Source organism: Amblyomma maculatum, chromosome 1 (genome assembly GCF_055883805.1).
Source record: "Amblyomma maculatum isolate TAMU_Amacu chromosome 1, ASM5588380v1, whole genome shotgun sequence".
Lineage (NCBI taxonomy): Eukaryota > Metazoa > Arthropoda > Arachnida > Ixodida > Ixodidae > Amblyomma > Amblyomma maculatum.
This window is the reverse complement of record NC_139344.1, coordinates 188,966,604-188,972,641: the sequence shown is the minus strand read 5'-3', so window position 1 is coordinate 188,972,641 and position 6,038 is coordinate 188,966,604. Positions and strand designations below refer to the sequence as shown.

Genomic DNA, 6,038 nt, shown 5'->3' with positions numbered 1-6,038 from the left:
GTTCCAACATCAAAACAACTCCACTGGCTATGCCCCTGCAAACAAGGCAATGGATCCCAGACCTGTGTGACCAGCTCATGAATGCACTGAAGCAGTGCACTTGCAGCTTCTACCCATTGCAAAAAAGTTATGGTCAAGTACAGGCTACTACTGAGGTACAAGAAGCTAGGCAGGGTTTGTGCTGCTTAAAAGTTAGGAGGAAATTCAAGCTTTGCCTTGAATATTATATTAAATTATAAATTATTTTATTATTATTTATATTATATTATAAATATTATAGTGCTTTTAACACTGCCTTTTCATTCTACAAGTTTTTTTAATATATATTTTTTGTTTCAGTTGGTTTTTAAGGAAAGGAAGGTACAGTATCTGTCTCACTCCTCTGCGGACACCTACACTTAATTGTACAAGTAATGGCATACAATCAGAGGTACATATGTCATTAGTTCGAATCCTTATTGCAAACTAGCTTCAACTTGACCAGCAGATGGATGCTGAATGGGAAGCGAAATGGTATGGCACCACCCTGAACACTGCACAATGAACGGCTGTGTCACAGTGTTGATTTGAAAACACGTGCACATTTGACACGACTGCTTTGCTGCACAATGGATTGATTCTACGGCAGAACCTTTTAGTACAAACTTATCTTCATATGTACAGTTTTTCCTGGCATTCTTTTTAATGTGCACTTCTTCCCTGAACACATTTCTATGCCAGCTGCAGATAGGCAGACAGAGCATACTCTTCTGGCACTTCAAGGCATAGGTACGTCTCCCTTCCTCTTCCACTTTTTCTTTCTTTCCTTCTCACAGATTGTGAAGTAAATGCTGGCTAAGCCATTCAATGATGCAATGACCAAGCTGAAGCAAGATCCTTGATATATGCCATGGCCCACTTAAATCTTTGGTCAACACTTATAATTTCCCCCACAGTGTTTTTCCTCACTTCCTGTGAATATCTGGCCATTCCTTCACTGACTGCAAGCATGCAAAGAGGTGCTGTACGTGGGGATGTTTAAATATTTGTGCATGCTGCATTGTAATTAGTAACATTAAACTATATACTTATCAGGAAATTTTTACACAAAGATCAAGCTGCAAATCAAGCATGGCCGCCACATTTACTATGTGAAGAATAAAGAGTACAATGGCAATGAAGTATCTGCATGTCAGTGAGAAATGCAGTAGCAGTAAAAAAAAGAAGAAAAATGCTTTAATGAACATACAACAACACACTCTCGATTTTAAAGCAGTACACCACTTCTGACAATCTCCTAGTCGGCAGAGAGTCAAGAAAGCAGTTACATTTCTGAAAAAAGGAACAAACAAACAAACAAACAAAAGGACACAAAACAATACAACGTTTCTTTCAGATGTGAACTCGGATGTGTCTCTTGGCTCACCGCCCGTGCTCCTTGCTCGGCACCAAGGGACTAGACAAGACAATCACCGCGAGCAGAGGCAAACTTGTCACTTAATCTTCGTAAAACAGAACTCCAAGTCGTAGATTCCAACAGCTTGTTTCCCTTTCTCATCATAATCAGCCCACTGATTGTCCTCGAACTTGACGTCGTCAAACACAGTTCCGCTTCCCGTTGCTTCAGCGCTGAAGCCATCTCTGGCATCGAACGCAACTGGTTCAGCTCCACGGCACTCGAATACGGCAACGGTAGCAAAGCTGGATGCGTTATCTGCGCTGTAGGTCTGTAACTTGTCATTCAGGATGTCAATGCTATTTTCCCTGTTGCACAGCCTGCACTTCAGGACCAAGTTGGCATTTTCACGTCTCCCCTTCATAGCAAGTTTGTTGGCCGCCTCGACTGTCTGCCAAGAAGTCGTTTCTTCTCCACAATTCATGCATTTTAACTTCAGGCGCCACACACAGTCATGACTCGGCGTGAAACCTGTAATGTTGTCCAGATTAGCACGTAGCTGTAATCCAATCTTGACCATTTCTGGACGCTTAAGACTATTCTCGTGGCGAAGAACGCTCGAACAGTCAATTAAGACTAAGCCCGTCCAAAAAAATCCAACACCGCTGGCTTACACTGTTCCACATTGGCTGATTAGGCTGATCACTGATCACTTTTAACAGCGCGCAACAACCACCGCCAATTGCAGGGTTACAGCAATTACGGCACGAATGCTTGAAGACATGGTCGTTGAACCAAATTACTAGATTCAACCTTATTTTAACTATGAAACTCGACTTTAAGACCTTACCACTTTTGAAAACTACAAGACTGTGGCGGCACCTGCAATCTTAAAAACAATTAACACTTGTATTAGCATGTAACGGAGCACTGTGGGGAGGCGAGCGCAGACGACGCTGATCTCGCTAATCTGGCTAACCTTTGTAAAATTAACAAAAAAAATGTGCAGTGTTGAAACGGCATAAATTTTGACCACGAACCCTTGGTGTTTCAAGGTATCTTGGGTCACAGAAAACGTGCTTTGAAAGTCTCAGTGCGTAACAGGTGTGCTCCGACACCGAGATGAAAAAAATGGCCATAAGTTTCGGTTTCGGAATCTAAAAGGGTGTTGGGCGCGATGTTTGACTGGTTGACAACGCCGTTGGCACGTTTTGCCTGCGGCCTGAACACAGTCGCTTCAAAAGTTTACGACAGGAACACGTTAGAAACGTCCTCCGAAAATCCGAAAAAAAAAAAAAAAAGAAACCATGACATAGTCCGGTAATACCTGCAGGCTCAGCTAGGTGACCCGTGGAAAATAAGGGCTGCAAGGCGCCCACTCGATGGACTGTCGTGGCCGGTAAGCTTGACTGCATTGAAATTGGTGTACGTGTATTACAACCTCGCGGCAGAGCGTTGTGAGAGGTGTTTCTATCGGATGACGCAGATTTTGGAGACTGTGGGGTACGTTTCAGCGTTTCCTGGCGAGATTTCGCCGCACGGTATACCTCCTCAATAAATGGAACGTTTGCATATCTAAAGTCATTCGCCTTTTCTCTATTAGTTCCGCGATAAACACCGCTAGCGAGGCTCCTGCGAGATGCACCTCGTACGGCTACGTTAGAACACATCATATACTGATCGATCGAGTTTTCCCGGCCGCTTCGAGGCCTGCAAGCAAGCGAACAATTCGAAGCTTGCAAGCAAGCACGCGCTTTGTTGGGTGACAAACGGCGAGCGACTTGTGATGTTCCTAACGTAATTGTGCTCGGATTGGGCCGCAATTTGAGGCGTATGTTCCATCTCCCTCCCTCCCTCTCTGTCTCTCTTCTTCTTTTTGTGCGTAGATGGCCTTATTTCATATTCCTGAATTCGAAGCGCGCAATATCCTCATCCCATCACATTTTTGGTCAAGGTGCCGCTGATGATCTTATCGTCTGCCGCACGAGAGTAAGACAGACGTAGTTTGATGGACGGCAACAGGATTTACATATGGTCGGCTGCCTCATATGTACTTTATGAAAGCCACCCATGCAAAGAAAAGTCTAGGGCATCTCGCTTGAGAAGCGTTTCGGGGTAGCTCGGCTGGAAACGCTGATTGGTGGACACGCCGCGGCCTGGCGTGACGTTCTTCGCGTCGCGCTCGATGCTTAACCGGACGTGACGTAGACAAAAACTGGGTTTGCTTGTTTATTTTTTTTTTCGTCTCTAGACGCTCTAGAGTAGGTAGTGCTTTAGAGAATCGCTATCAACGTTTTTCTACTCTTTTACAGCACCGTTTCTTGTATGCTGCGAAGAGGTCGAGGATTTTTTTTTTTTTTTTTTTTGTGCGCAGTAGACCGCGCAGTGAGCGAGTATAATTTTTTCGTCATGGCGGGCTGAGCTGAGCAAAATTTGGTAGCGTCTATTTTCTTTATTACCGATATTAAATAAATAAAACTTCAAGTCCTTGAGTGTGAAAATATCTCACGCACGCCAAAAGAATGCAGCTGTCGCCTAACTGAATCGGTGCACATATATGCTACGCGTAATCTCACTAGGATCAGCTTTATTGTCAAAGAAAGCGACACATTCTAAAATCAGTGTCGACCTACGAGACAAACAGCACGGAAATTAAACCTCGCTTTTACTCGCTTTTAACCGCCTCTGACTCCATAGGTCGAATCTATCGCCGCTAATTGGCAGCGCTATGAGCTTGAAGGTGTGATGTCCCGGTTATATGGCTCTTTTCGGGGTTTAGAGCAGGAATCACACATGAAATAGCGGCAGTAACAGATTTAATCAGAGCTGGATGCCCCCGCTCACCCGACGGCCTTGAGGCTGCGTCGGGACGCCACTGCAGTGATCCGATGCTTGAGGTGAGAGATGATGGCCATAGTTAGGAGCTGCAGGCAGCGCTGATGGTGACGGTATACACGGCGAGCTCAATATAGACCTTTGCAACGAGGGCCTCCTAGGCGCCACCTTATTGCTAGCTGGGCTGTTTTGTGCACCTGACGTCAACACGGTGGAGGCGGCAGCAGAACCGGTTTGCAACAGTCCAGAGAGGAGGCGTTTCGACAACCTCCTCGCCCGATGCAAAGGTCGCCGCCAGGACTAGCGAGCCGTCTTCGTATCTTCAGGCGGTCGTCCCCCGGGACGGCTTCTGTTGCTTTCCTTGTCACTTCAAGTCCTTTCTTCCCGTTCCCGGAACCCTTGCCATCCTCGCAACAGCGCACTTGTAGCCGTAATTAGCGCGTCGTCCCCACATTCCAGCGGGTCGTTCAGCGACCCTTCTTCGTATCCGGTTTTCAGGCAAAAGGCGACACGAGCAGGCAAAATTGTGGAGAGGTCGGTGGTTCCCGGAACCATGCGCAACCCGTATCCCAAGTTTCGGCACAGACAGTTTAGCCATCACAAAGGTAAAACGTTTGGCGACACTTCAAAAAAGTGGCTGAAGCTGTGCGATATATATCCGAGGAGGATTATTCCTGCGGACATTTAGAGCAAACGGTCCTTCCGTGGGATTGCATTTCTTCACACTTTCAAATCTTCACCATTTAGTGCCGAAAAGAGCGACATTTTTTACGACTCCTGTCGTGCATCGCGGAGCAAAGCACTTTCGTCCGATAGTCGAAGCATTGAAGCATCGGAGACACAATCAAAATACACTCATGTTTCAGCCAAATAACAATAATACAGGCCGAATTCCGTTCAACGGCACGCACGTTTACAGCAAGCAGACGACGACGACACGCGCCCGCTTTTCTGCGCCACCAGGCGATTAATGAATGAATTCGGAGCACAGGACAAGCGGCGCCGTTGGTACAGCTCTCTCTTCTTATTCCGTCTAGAGGTGTCCACAGGGAAGGTATGACAGATAATGTGCCTTTCCTTTAAACCAATTATTAATGCTCATGGCATTAGCAGGCTATGTAAAATGATGATGATAATAATAACTAGTAATTACAATAAACAATAATAAATAATAACGATGCTAATTGATGGTAGTGGTAAATTAAATCAGAAAGAAATGAAAAACAAAAGTGATAAACATGAATAAAACATAATTCATTAAAATGTAAAATAAATGTTGTAAGAAGTAAAAATTAGAAAAGCTTCGCGGCAGCGCTAATTCTTTTGCATTCTCTCAGTGCAGGGACCTCTTGCTTGCTCCAAGGGAACCTCCAGGGAACTCAGATACAAGAATAAACAGCCAGAAATCAGAAGCAGAAAGAAATGGGATAGCTTCATAAAATGTGGAAGGGAAGCATTTGAGAAAATTAGGAGTCCCAATTGTGGTCAAAAGTGAAGAAAAGACCGACAAATAGCTAAAAATTACGGATAGACTACAACTAAGGTTTATAGTTACATCGGCTAAGAAGGGGTTGAGGCAATCAAACATATAGAAATGATGATAACAAAATATATATATAGATCAAGGAACGGTTGCATATGCTACATTGGAGGATGATATATCAGTTATGTAATTCAATGGTTTCTCTTGGACCAAGAGAGTGTGAAAAGGGGTTTCAAGTAGCACTGCAGCAGGATCGAATGGTATTCTAATAACGTTAATAAATTAGGCTCAAAATCTGAGGAGACATTAGGTGACAGCAGAATGTTAATGGGTGGTAAAACCCCC

General features: G+C 44.6%; 1 pseudogene; it reads right to left on the bottom strand.

The window, feature by feature from the left end:
- Positions 1-1,193: 1,193 nt before the first annotated feature.
- On the bottom strand, positions 1,194-2,276 carry LOC146205189 (CXXC motif containing zinc binding protein pseudogene; annotated as a pseudogene).
- Positions 2,277-6,038: the final 3,762 nt, after the last annotated feature.